Raw genomic sequence first — 14,997 nt, forward strand, 5'->3', positions numbered from 1 at the left:
CAACAATACTAAGAAAATTTGGGAAATCATCAATCATTTTATAAATAAGAAGAATAGGCCGTCTCTAAAGGAATCAATTAAGTTAAATTTCAATATCAATGAAGATCATCAAATTATGAACCTAACAGAGAAATTTAAAAACAGCTTTAAAGAAAAAATAGAAGAAATTACAACAGAAATGAACGGGCAACACTTTGATATAATACCACATTCAAAAGAAGGTAACTATACAATAGGAATAGGGGATAGGATGAGTATGAATTTTAAAAAAATGAAAGAACATCAACTTTATAGTATCATTAACAAACTAAACAATAGATCATCTGCAGGACCTGACAAAATTAGGCCAAAAGATATCATAAATAACATTTTCTATCTAAAGGTGATCCTGATGCATTTGATTAATAGGATAATTGAAACAGGAAAAATACCTCAGCGTCTAAAAATAACACATCTCAGACCAATTTTCAAGAATGGAGCAAAGAAAAATGTAGGTTCTTATAGGCCAATAGGATCAATCTCAGTAATTATGAAAATTCTAGAACATTTCATCTGTATGCAATTGAATCAATACCTGATCAATCAGAACATAATAAATAATGCTCAATATGGGTTTATTCCAAAAAATCAACAATAGATTTATTAGAAAAACTAACAGAAAATATATTTGAAGCTTTAAATGACAATAAATTTGTCATAACTGTTGCAACGGATTTGACAAAAGCATATGATTTGGTTAATTATGAAATTATGTTACAAAAAATCAATAGAATAGGTATTCGTGGAAAGCTATTCAACTTGTTTGAAAACTATTTTGTAAATAGAAAAATACATGTTAGTATAGGTGAATATATTAGTACCGATTATAATCAATCCTGTGGACTTATTCAGGGCAGCATTTTGTCTCCTGTTCTATTTAATCTGTATGTAAACGATCTAGCTAGTCTCAGTTTCAAAAGTAAGGTGCTGCAGTATGCGGATGACAACCTGCTATATATGACACACACTGATCTAATAATGGGCATAAGATACATGCAAGAGGATCTCAATTTGGCTAATAAATATTTTTTCAACAACGGTATCAAGATAAATTCACAGAAAACAAAGGTAATTATATTTAGAAATCCTAGAATTAACGTAGGTTTGTACAATTATAAATTAATTTGCCATAAAGCAGAATGTATAAGATATAATAATTTGAGAAACACATGCGGGTGTCAGCATTTGGAATTCAGTGAGAATATTAAGCATCTAGGAGTTGTTTTTGATGCAGACATGAAATTCAATTCACACAATAATAGGATGCTGCGAGTTATGAAAGCTGCTTTATACAAATGCTCTAGAATTAGCCACTGTTTTCCTATAAATATTAAAAGAATTATCTATTTCTCTATGATTCAAAGTATAATATTCTATGGTATTACAATTCATAGTTTAGCACCAGTGTAATTGAGACAGCCGTTGTATGATGTAGTTAGAAGAGTAGCAAATACATTATTTAATGGAGTCGAGCTTGGAATATTGGGTATTATGACACCAGAATCTCTCGCAAAATACACTGATTTGTCCAGACATTATTTTGAAGATGAATTAAGGGGAATAAACGAAATAAGTTATGGTTTGAGAAATAGGCTATTTAGAGCACAGCGTTATAATAATAATTATGGTAAGAACCTATTAAAATACAGAATCCCTTACCTGTTGAACGATTTGCCACCAGAATTGAAAAATTTCAAAGAAATGAAATAAAAACTAAACTTAAGAATTATTTTATAGGAATTGTTTGAATAGAAATATATGTTGAAGATTATTGATGATATTCTAATAGGTTAGTTAGTAGATAGGTTAGTTTGCACATAGTAGAAAATAATAAACTGCACTGTACAATGGGAAATGGAAAAGAAAAAACTATGGATGAATAAATAAATAAGAATGATTCTAATATTGTAAACAAAAAAGTGCTTTAGAAGCAGTGAAAATGATTAAGAGAGTGTATATTACAGTTTGTAGTATAGGCTAATAAATGTTTTTTTGGAGAATAGGTTATGTTTTTGTATTATATGACTGTGTGTGTGTTGTAATTATTGTTGATGTGCATGTTGGTTCAGCTAGTCAGCTGTTCACAGCCACCTAAATGCAAGAGACAATAATGTCTGCAAGGTTGATCACCGATTTAGTAGAATATAGAGTGACTAATGTTGTGATTCAAGTGGTAGAAATTAGAACTTGAATATCAAATCCCAGATAGAAACTATAATAGACTTTCAATTTAGTTTATTGAACACTTTAAAAAAATTTTCATTTGTAGTGTTATTATGGAATGTATAACTATTATGATGTAGTATGAAATTTGAATACTCCTCAATTAGCTCTAAGCTAGAGGAGCAACAAAACACTGTATGTATATGATACTATGTAACTTTAAATGAAATAAATTGAAATTGAAATTATTATTATTATTATTATTATTATTATTATTATTATTATTATTATTATATTATTATTATTATGTAATAATAATGTAAAACTTGACTCCTCCAGTCAAACCTTCTTTAGAAGGTTTTGGAGAATTTATAATTCGTCGGTTTATAATATTTGAAATGTTCTACTGAAAGGGAATCTTCTTATCTTTTGTCATTCTTCATTTGTTTTGTTTGTAAGATTTCTTTTTATAAGTGTATTTTTCATTTTTGTTTGTTATATTTTCTATAATAAACTCCCTTCTTCTGGGGGTACCAGGACGAAGGAAAGAGGAAAGGAAAGGAAATTATTATTATTATTATCATTATTATTCATTTCATTCACCACATTACAAGTGAGTGTTTATTGCATTCAAAGTCGGCCTTTGGCAATACTTTGATGCGTTACTAAACTGAAATGTTCAAAAATGATCTCACAATGGATGCTGTGCTGAGAACAACTGCTTTTTCCATGGCATATTTCGCACTTTTGGATATTCCTATCTGACAAAGATTTGCTGACACTTATCTAGTTACAACTCCAACCGTGGAGATAATGACAGGAACAATTGTGACCTTCTCTTGCATCCAGACATCCTTGATCTCAGCAACCAAGGGAAGGTACTTGGAGACCTTTTCATTATAATTCTGGTCCAAGTTGTGGCAGCATGGTATGCCAACATCGATTAGTGTTGTTTCCTTGGCTACCTTATCCATGAGGATGATATCTGGTCTATTATGAGCAACCTTTCTGTCTGTCAGAACCGACCGATCCCAATATAACTTATGTGTCTCATTCTCCAAGACTGGGGATGGCTTGTATGAGTAGTAGGGCAGCTTCTGATTGATGATTAGGTACTTCAGAGCAAGGTCCTGATGCAAGATCCCAGCTACTGCATTGTGGCGCTTTAAATAGTTAGTAGCTGCCAGTGATTGACATGCAGACATGATGTGCTGAATAGTCAGGTGCCAAGCCACAACGTCTGCATGAATCGTTATTTATAGGCAGCTTCATTATATACCTTTGATAATTTTTTGTTGCAATTACTTGATCCTGTATGGCAATCAAAAATCCTTCCGTTTCAATAAGCAGGTCCCTGTGCCAAAGCCATGCACTGGATTATTATTCTTATTATTATTATTATTGGAACATGAAAACATCCAGTAGTAGATGATCTAAAGAGGAGAATTCAACAATGAATTACATTCATCAATTTGTTTTGTACATTGAAAATAAAACTCAAATATTGATACTAATGTTGAATCAAACCTTCCAGCGAAAGCGAATCTGTCAAAATTCTCGTTTTCCTGGAATTTAGATGTTTCCAGTTTTCCGTTTCAACGTAGTTTTACTCTTATTGCTCGCTTAAGAGACGAATGGCTGCAAGCGGTTTGGTGACAGGAACGCAACGATCGGTCCAATTACAGCAAAGCGTGTTATTTTTCAAGCCAGTCAGCCAACAAATATAACCGACCATTTTTTTCTGGAAGCCGGCCAACCGCCTTGTCTGTTGTCTCCCATGAACTCTCGATCATACCGATACTAAGCCTATTCGTGTTAAATTGAATTTCCACGAACTTAAATATTCCACTACGCCCACTTTGAGAATTTATAGCCTCCACGGGAGGATTATTACAGAGCTTCTGTAGATCCTAAATCTTCGAGCAAATGATCGAAATTCTATCCTCTTTGAACACAAATCAATGAGAAATATTTGGTAATTAATCATTTTCTTACAATTCGAACATTTTACCATCGATATTTACTGATAATTTCTCATATTGGATTACACTCTACCCTCTACAACATACTGATACTCCTTCCCCGATATTAGTGTGTTCTTTGTCCGATTTACATAATTGAGTCAATCAAAGAACAATCACTAACTGGCGAAGTCGTGCCTTCAGAAGGGATCCACAAACACAAACTTTCAAGCATTTACACTATTACATTTTTTCAAAGAAAGAATAAATAGCCCCAATAAATTAACCACTCACCTCCTTCTCACACAAGCATTGTTTATTTTATTCCGAGAGTTTATCTTAAGCTTAAAATGATACTGGACCTAAGCGATTTTTACTATTTCATATTATTGATATTGAATTAACACTTCTGATTTAAAGAGCGTTCTCAGCGAAGCCCAAATAAATAGGTGAAACAATCGTAATGATTCTGGTAGTTGCTTCAACAGCAATATTATTATTGGTTACTAGGCTCATCATAGGTTACTTGGATCATATCCATCATAAGTATATGACTTAATTTAAATTTAATTATTGATAAATTATTAATATATGATGATTAATTAGAAGATTTAATTGAAAAGACTAAGAAATTGTCAAAAAACCACAGATACAAAAAAACAGTTTTTACTTTATCAGAGATTGACAATGGTGTAATAAGCGAAACCGGTCTTTCTAAGTATCGATGAATCTTTGGTTTCTTGACAATCTCTTAGTCTTTTTAATTCAATATGAATAATTACCACAAAAAACTTACTAATTACTAATCTGTACACAAAAAAAAACTAACAAACAAAACCTACTCTAGAACATGCGCCATAGTGGAGTGGGTCAATTTCCACACAGAAAACACTAGACATCTACTAGAAGACACATAACACATTTCTAAAACTAACCATTGTTTGAAATTGTAAACTGTCTAATATTCTCTGTAATATTGATGTAGTAGTTTTAGTTTTTTGGGAAATAAACATTTATTTATTATCATTTATTCATTTAAAACAGTCTGAAGAATCAATCAAAAACATTTCAAATTGCTAATGAATATAGTGAACCAGAACATTCCATTGATATATTCACCTGTAACAAATTTGAAGGTTGATTGGGATGAGAATTTTCCAATAGCAAAATAAGGAACAACATAAGCATACAATGAATCTATGGAACATGATGTAACCAATGAGACGATTCTGATCATCATTAACTCAGTATCTTCATTAACCATAATATTCAGTAATGACTGTGATAGGGGATCAAATGTGAATATTGTTGCGATCTGTACAAAACCACAGATCATTATTATTATTATTATTTATTTTTCTTCCGGTTAATGTGGAATCATTTAATACTGTTCAGATCGCCATGGAGCACACTTAACCTTTTCCCCTATGAGTTTCTATTCAACGTAGATTCAACGCGTCTTTTAGAAATGAGAGTGCTGGTGGAGCATGATGAGTAGTGCAAAGGGATGTGTTTGGAAGTGTTACATAAATGAATGTAGTGCAAAGGGATGTGATTGGGGACTCCAAGGGATTTGTTTTGAGGCGGTGCATTGGAAGATCACTTTGAGTTGGGACACCAGTCGTGAAACACCACCCAACACCAGTGGTGTTCATGTGTAAAGAAAACTGGGATTCATTTAGATTTTTCTCAGGCAGGTATAATTTTAGACATAAGAGTGATTTTGAAGAAGGTGACCAGTGCAAAGGAATGTGTCTGGTTGGAACCTGATCGCTCAGTCTAGTTGCTATAAAATACACCTCTTTCTATAACCTATAATTTTACATTTGCTACAGCCTATAAGGTCTAATTATTACTATAATTTTCAAACTTCAGTGGGCTTATTTCTAAGACTAGACTTAATATCACAAAAAAACCTTCAACTTCATCCAATATCAATTCTAATGAAAATAATTCAATATTTCATTCCAATAATTCATTGCTTCTTGAGAGATAAAATAGAGGTATATTTCTATCATCGATTTATAAAATCACAAAGTATTTATAAAAAAAAACAATAGAATACATAAGTCAGCATTTAAAATTAATAGGCGATAACAATAGTGGTAAATTTAAGTGGAATTCTTCAAAGAGAATTTAATTGACAGTAACGTTGAGTAAGACCTTATTATAAGAAAGAGCATCAATCTTATTATTCGTTGGATCACTCATAAGATGAGTTCTTTACAGTTGTTATCAATGTGTGATCAATTCTAAATATCTTAGAATACAAAAAGGAATCATATGTAGAATAGTTGGAGTATCAACTATGATCTGCAATCAAGCTAATGAAATAATAACCAGTAAAAATTGTATCTACTAATATAACAAATAATTGAAAAATCGTTGATTAAGAAACATTATATCTATGTCAAAGCAGGTATCGTACTTTTTTGTAATAGTGATATCAATCATCACCCTTTGAACTGATGTGTTGCAGTTTTAGCGTTGCTAATCTGGTCTGAATAGCCGATAACCTGTGTTTGTAATGTGGCAGGCAGGCGACAGGCGGGCAGGCGGACAGGAGGCGAGCGGACAGGCGGAGGTCGTTGTTCGTTTTTGGTAGCGGAGCCATCGCTCGCAGTCGCAGCGCACCCTGAATATGAATGTGAGCGGATTACCGGCCCAACAATGGAAACTTTTTACTGGGTCAAACTTGCTACCCGAGTACGCCATCAGCCCCACAATGGACGCGGAAACTTTGATCGGATTTGCCGCTCAGACAATGGAATCGCTCACCAGTGGAACGGGGATAATTTTTAATTTCACGCTTCCTGAGATACAGCACCAGCAAGAAACTCCCAGCCACGATTTATCGTCGCAACAAACGACGATCAGTGACCACACACCCTAGTCCAAGGAAACCCTCTATTTTTATATATTATGTTGGGATCTTCATTGTGAAGATGAGAGGGGTTGGATGAAAGCGGTTGGGAAAAGAAACCGACCCGAATGGAGCGACTGAGGGTGGACGATAAATAGAGGAAAAGTACTGAGGTTTCAGGAGAATTGAAATGGTTGACAGAAGTTTTAGAGCAACAAATACAGAGGGAGACATTGTATTCCAAGGTTGGTTGAGTTTCGAGTGGGAGAGGGATAACAGTCACAATTTGCATTCATTTATATACTTCATTTATAATACTAGACAGAGTTCAGAAATAGAATGATGGGGAAAATTCGTCCCTGAGGTTTGATGAAAATGGCGGCTCTGAGATTCTAGTGATGAAAATTTTCATTCATCGAGTCCTAGAAATATTGGTACGTCAACCATATTGTCTCTCTCAATTTTTAATTGTATTTGTCCTGTAAGTTGATTGCATTATTATTTCAATATATTTTACATAATTCGACCTACAACATGTGTATGAACAGCCAGATAGATTGAATAGTCTTCATGGAATCAGCCGATCTTTCATGAGTGAAATTTATAAGGACAATTTTTATGTTCTAATGAAGGATGAATGGAACAGAGTCTGTCTCAAATGTAGGAAAATCTTCTTGTGACCGTCTTAATTTGTGTGATTCTAGTTGAAGAAGAGCAGTGGTGATAACGTTTCTCTGTAATCTTAATATATTCCCATATCCGTGCTCAGTTGAATAGCTCAAATGAGGAAAGTTTATGAAATGGATTGAAAAAGAGAGAGCGGTCATCTGAGGAAGAAATTTTGTAAATTGATTGAAATATTCGAATACGAGAAAATGTCTTCTTGTTTCTTTGCTTTGTGTTTTGATCACAGTTATGCATTATTATTTCACAGAATTACCGGTATTGATGGATTACTGAACCAATTCTCACGACACTAAGTATCATGAAAAGGTGATAAATTAGAGTTCACTTAAAATATATATCTAGATGTATCACATATCAGGAGTCAAGATCTATAGACGACTGAAATAATAATGATTGACTGAGTTTGAAGAACTCAGACAATATGTAATATTAATCTGCTTGGTAAAATTGATGTTGGAGGTGATATGACGCCAGAGTGAAAAGGATAATTACACAAAGGTGCTATCGCGATGCAAATAATTGCGCGATGATAGTGCACAAATTCAAGAATAGCCGGTGACGCCATTACCGAGAGTATGATCAAAACGCCGCGAAATCTGGCAGTCATACTTTTCGAATTATTATCACGTGGTGTAATGCGATGAGCCGGACATTTATAAATAAACAGCGAATCGTTCCATTAGCAGAGTCTGAGCAAATGAGACGAGCAGTGTAATCGATCTTGAACGTCCTTCCAGACGGCAACCTTTGACCCGGTGCCAAGTGCCAAGGTTTTACGAGCAGGGCCAATGCAGACAGACTCCGGCAGACAAGCTTCCTTCGATCGAAGCCTTCCTCCGTCTACGGCCTCTACACGCTCCATAGTTTGTTAGCTCATTCGAAACGTAGCATGTTCACTTTCTGTCACTAATTATCGATCGGTATTCAACACTGAAGGTCGACACACAATCAGATTCTCCGTGGAAAGAAGTGATGGTTAACGGCAAACAATATTCTGACCAAAATTACCTTTTTTGCTGATTCCTGTGGATATTTGTTCGAACGTTATCAAGTTATAAGATAATCGCTTTGATTTATTGATTTCCACTGAGCTAGCGCAATGAACCCATAGCTGATGCGTTCAGAATTATTAACATAAGAAGGCATCTGTTGTTTTTTTTTTCTCTTACATGATACATTTTTAAGAATACTAGATGTTTTAGCCAATACCCGATTTGTACTCTAGTTGTATTGGCCCCTATCATGCTGTCCAAATACAGAGTCTTATTATCCCAATGCTCTTACAGGGAAACAGGAGAACCAATATTGACGTAGAGAGACCTGGTAGTTTTTAATGTGGGATTTCAGTGCTGGTTGTGCACTGATCATTCAAATCAATCTCAACCATGTTCTTGTATCTCTATTTTCTATGTGATCAATACATCATGAATCAATTTGTATTCATTTAAATTAATTCTTTTTCTTCCAAATCAATTTACATTCTATTGGAGTCTCATTCTGCATCTTCTTGAATCCTATTATATTGAGCGAGCAATATCTGTATATCTGTTTATATTTTTCTATTATAATATTTGCTTATCTGGCTATCTGGTTATTTATGTTAAACGGATATCGAAAACGGCTCTAACGATTTTCACGAAATTTGGAATATAGTAGGTTTATGATATCAAAATTCGATTGCACTAGGTCTCATCCCTGAGAAAACTCGCTGAAGGACATGAAAAGGATAATTCATCCTTGGAAAAACAGCTTACCGTATCTCGCGAGAAATCTAGAAATTTTAATTGACTCGATCAAAATACAGTAATCTGATTTGTTGACATGAGATGGTATATATCATAATAATTCAAAGTTGATAATTATTTTATAGTTATAAGTGATTAGTGAGTGTTATTCAATTTGGTATGTATATATATATATATATATAGCGAGTTTTTGCAACTTCAGTTGTGTCGCTTCTCGCACCCCAATCGCCATCTTTCCTTATTTATCCAGTCTCCTTCAAAGAGACCTCTACTCTCCATTTCAATGTGGACATTGGATACCCATTTCTTTCGCGGTCTTCCACGCCTATTTCTGTTCGCTGGTACCCAATTCCATACTTGCAAAGGAAGTCTTCCTTCATTCATTCTGCGCAGGTGTCCATACCATTTTAATTGTTTCTCTCCAATGACATCCATTATCGTGTTTTTTGCGCTCATTCTCTCTCTTATTATATCATTCCTGATTCGATCCAGCAACGTCAATCCTAAACTCCTCCTCCAGTGCATATTTCCGCTGAAAGAAGTTTTTGAGAAGTTAATTTGTCCACACACCACACTTCCGACCCATACGTCATGACTGGCTCAATCATTGCCTGGTATATATTTTTTTGGTATTTTTGGTTATGTTTTTATTCCATAGGATTGGATGTAGTGCTCTTATCATATTTTTTCCCTTCCTTATCTTCCCCATGATATCTACTCTATCCCTTCCATCATCACTAATAACAACGCCGAGGTACTTGTACTCCTTAACATTTCTAATCAATCCATTTTCAGTTTCAATATCCTGTCCTGTGCCTCCGAACTGCATATATTGTGTCTTTTCTGTGTTAACCTCCAAGCCCCATTTTTTGTATTCTTCTATCAATTTTATTATCATATAGGTCATAGGTCCTGATGATCTTCTGCTAAAACTACCTGATCATCCGCGAAGAGGAATGTATGTACCTTGGATTACTCCAGCTCAATTCCCATTGGGCTGCATTTTATTGTCCATTTCTTTAGAGCAGTACACATATAAATTTTGAATAGGGTTGGAGAGAGGCAGGAACCCTGTTTGACCCCTTTGGTTTGAGAAAAGGCTTCAGAGTTTTTATCGCCAATTTTTATTACAGCTTGATTTTCCTTGTACAATGCTTTCACTGCATTTATGAACACATTATTTACGCCTGCTTCCTTCATTGTGAGCCATAATTTCTGTAATGGAACTGAATCAAATGCTTTACACAGATCTATAAAAGTAGCATGCAATTCCATACCTCTTGCTAGTCGCTTTTCTATTGGATGTCTCAGGGTGAATAGATTGTCCACACAGGAATGGCCTGATCTGAATCCACTTTGCTCCTCTATTTCTATTATTCCCTGTTCTATTCTATTTTTTAAAACTCTTTCATAAAGCTTTCCAATGGATGATGTTACACTAATACCTCGATAATTATTACAATCCCTTCGATTTCCCTTTTTGTAAATGGAATGTATATATGATATCTTCCAGTCTTTAGGTATCTGATCTCCTTTCAAACACCTGTTAAAAATTTCACACAGCAGTTCCAGCATTCTCATGGTGACGTTTTTAATTAACTCGATAGGCAAATCACCTGGTCCTGGGGCTTTATTATTCTTCATTTTAAGCAGTGCTGTTTTTATTTCTTCCAACTTAATTGGCTCTGCTTCTCTTATTACTATTTTCTCCACATCTACTCCTGTCTCTAGATATTCAGTACGGTGCTCTGTCAAAAGATTATTATAATGCTCCTTCCATTGTTCTATTCTTATAGGATTAATTTTTCTTTTTTCATTCAAATTTTTTTTTAGATTGTTTATAGTGGCCCAAGCTTCCCTGGACCTAGATCCTCCAATCATTGAGCTTATTTCTGCACATTTTCCATCCCAAGTTTGGTTTTTCGCTTTTATTATTTCCTTTTTCACTGTGTATTTAATTCTATTATAATTTTTCCTGTCTTCGACATCCTTAGATACTGTCACGTGGTAATTTAATACCACCAAATATTTTAAAATGAACCAATGAATTTTAATAGAACTATAAAATGGAAAGAAGGTTAGACCTAGTGAAAGGATAAATCAACTTAAATCAAGTATTATTAGCGATTAGAAGTAATAGCATTATCAAGAAACGATAAGAAAACATGCATAATTGTGATTCAATAACTATGAGAACCCATTGGTAAGATCAAAAAATTATAAAGCGGCTTACGTATTATTGGCGGATTATAAAAAAAATAAAAGTGCATGAACAGTGAGGTTAGAATTATTTGTTTACATTTTGAAAAGAATTAGTCGATCTTGAATAAATCGATAATTATTAGAATCAATGCTGAACGAATCAGCTGATTATCCGATCAACCAGTATAACAGGTTGAATTATATACACTTTTTTATGGGAATATATTTTGTGTTTTATGTCAGCATACAAATCGTAGAAATTTATTTTATCCTAATTCATCTCGTGATATACAGTTTGAGCTGTTTTAATACCAACAAATATTCAGCAGCACATAAAATTATTGAATCAAGCAATATTGATCTTATTAAGAGCACTCAATATTTATCATCCTTTGATGATATTCATTTTATCTGCCAGAACAAGTATATTAAAAAATTATATTAATAAGGTTCCAGTTATATCATATAAGGATCCAGAGAGCTTCAAGAACTGGCGTTGTAAGTTCTAAGGAAATTTGGAAGGATATATTGGTGAATACCTGTATTCACGACGAGCGTTTCAAGAATCAACTAGAAACAACTATAGTTGGTCCTTATCATTCTCTAGTGGTACATGGTTACTGTTAATCAGTCATCGAATATTCTTTTAGTTTCCTCACTGGTATTCTTCAAGAACTTCATAGAAGCAGCGGTAAGAATTATTAATCACCGGTCATTGAACCTTATGGTGATTACTTGTATCTGTAAAATTCATGTATCTATCACTGAGCTAGAGCTGAGGTTTGAACCCAGTAATTTTGCGAGCCGGACGGCCTTAATTTTTTGTGAATTTATTCGCAAAAGAGGGAATTTAACAACTGCTCTTATAAATACCAATAACATCGTATCATCTGTGAAGGATTGGCAAAAGTTTACCACTTTACATAATAGCTTCATAACGTGGGACTCTTTCATAAGAGATAACCCTCCAAGGAGCACAACTTCACAATACTAAAAATTTATGATACAGCTTCTTCTTCTCTTCCACCAGATCTTTTAGATCGTCAGTCCACCAATAATTACTGTGTTTCGTTTTTACTTTTGGACCTAATGCTTCCATTGCTGCCTTGTGAATTTTGTTCTTCACATTATCATACATTTCTTCTGCTGTGCCGGTAATGTCATCTTTTAATTTTTGTGCCAAACGCAGTGTATAAAGAAAACTTGTGGATTCATTTTATAAACCATCTATATTGTATGATGTTGCGATTTCCCCTCTATTGTTCTGTTCCTGCAGTCTTTGTCTCTTATTGTATTTGATATTGACCGGGGCTTTCACAAGACGATGATCCGAACCACATTCAGCTCCTCTCCAAACTTTCACATCGTAAGGTGTTATGGCCGAGTCTTGTTTAATCACTACATAATCAATTATCGATTTCAGATTCCTTGTATTTTGCGTCCAAGTATACTTATGTATATCCTTGTGCTGGAAAAATCCGTTCAATATTCTCAGTGAATATTGCTCACACAACTCAATCCATCTCATACCGTTATCATTCACTACATCCTCCCCATGTCGTCCAATTATTCCACTGTCTATTTTTTGTCCTACTCTTCTATTAAAGTCCCCTAATAAGATTATTTCTTGTCTGCCTTTTGTTTTGATCAGTTCCTCAGAGAGTTTGTCAAAAAAGGCGTCCTTTGTGTTTGCATCAGAGTCATCCGTGGGTGCATAAATACCAAATATCTTCACCTCTCTTTCCCGTATTATCATGTCAACCGTAATAATTCTTTCATCTCCAGTCTGTTATATTTTTCTCCATGTTCTTTCTTACTGCCATGGCTACACCAGCCTTAGCCCTAGCTGATTCATCCACTCCACTCCAAAAGTATATGTAACCATCTTTGAAGCTATTTCCTTGACCCTTCTTCTTAGTTTCACTCAGTACTGCGATATCCATTTTGTACCGGAGGAGTTCTTTGAACACCTGCTCCTGTTTGGTGTTCAGTCCCTGTATGTTCCAACATCCAATATTTATCAATCGTTTCCGTGTCCTATGTTTTTGTTTCCGTTGATTCCAGTCCGTATTCCGAGGCTTGTTATTGGGATTTTTAGCAAGTAAAATTTTTGTGAATGTCAGGGGGCTGGCCTAACGATTCAACCCCCAACCTGGAGGGCCAGTCAATTTGTGTAGAGTTTTCTTCTCCTAGGCAAACTACTTTCACCACAGTTTACAGAGCATTGCCCACCCTGGATTTTATTTGGGTTTTCTCCCTAGGCTCTTCCGCTCTCTCCACCGTTGGGATTACTCCTCATCCGCCTTCGAGACCGTTGGCCGGTTTTCACCTAGTAACCCTAGGAAGGAGCCCTTAAAGGGTGCTACCATCCGGAGCTTGATGGTCCCTAGTTTTTTCAAGAGGTATATCTCCTCCCGCAGTGGATGCTCACGATGATGGTGAGACGTCTGCCACCCATCCCATCACCTTGGCACTTGATGTTGAAGCCAACTAGCTACTGTGCATCCACCACTTGCTCGGGTATCCCCGGGATTGCCACACCCGTCAACTTTCATAATGAAAGCTGCCCTGAGGGCAATTTGGTATGTAAACAATCTAAATTAGAACTTTTATGTATTCATATATATGGACTTAGAGTCTTACCGGAATTCAAGTTTATGGAACATAACCTACATTTTGGAATATTTATAGTGTATAATAAAAAATTCGGGAAAGAAACAGTTTTGAGCTGTGCCTGTTAGTCCTTCCCCAATCATTTTAAAGAATTGAGTTCTGTTTATCAATAAATAAATAACGAGCAAAGCTCGGTGCCCCGATATTAGGAATCTAATAAGAGCATCGACGATAAGGTGGAGAATTTATATTTGGGAGAATAATATTCAGTCATGAGAAAACATATCAAGGAAATAAAATAATATCGTCATCAATAGAGTGGATACGGATCAGTGATATAAATTCATAACTACAAAAATTTAACTAAAGCAGAATCAAATATAACAATAATTAGATTGAATAACTCAATCCCATGTCCAATTAAAGATTGAAAATAGAGCTGAGATATATTTTGGTTCTCAAAACGAAATGTAGTGATGTTGTTATCAGTGCAGGATATTCTTATTCAGGCAAAACTTTATCAAATTATCATCAATATACAGCAGTTGACTGGACCAATATAAAGTAATAATTCTCATTGTGATCCATCAATGCGAAGAATATATTTATTTCTCTTATGTGGATTGTGATGTAATTAATGTGATGACATTTGTACGAATATCAATGGAAAAAAATTACTCTGCCACGGTTGCTGCGAGAAGGGAAAAGTAACTTTGTTGTTGTT

The 14,997-nt window shown here is 34.7% G+C and overlaps 1 protein-coding gene across 7 annotated transcripts in view; it reads right to left on the reverse strand.

Moving 5' to 3' along the window:
* The window catches only part of LOC111044256 (octopamine receptor beta-2R), a 217,148-nt gene that overhangs the window by 173,628 nt on the left and 28,523 nt on the right, over positions 1–14,997 (reverse strand). The gene's annotated exons all lie outside the window — the stretch shown is intronic.

Source organism: Nilaparvata lugens, chromosome 1, assembly GCF_014356525.2.
Source record: "Nilaparvata lugens isolate BPH chromosome 1, ASM1435652v1, whole genome shotgun sequence".
NCBI lineage: Eukaryota > Metazoa > Arthropoda > Insecta > Hemiptera > Delphacidae > Nilaparvata > Nilaparvata lugens.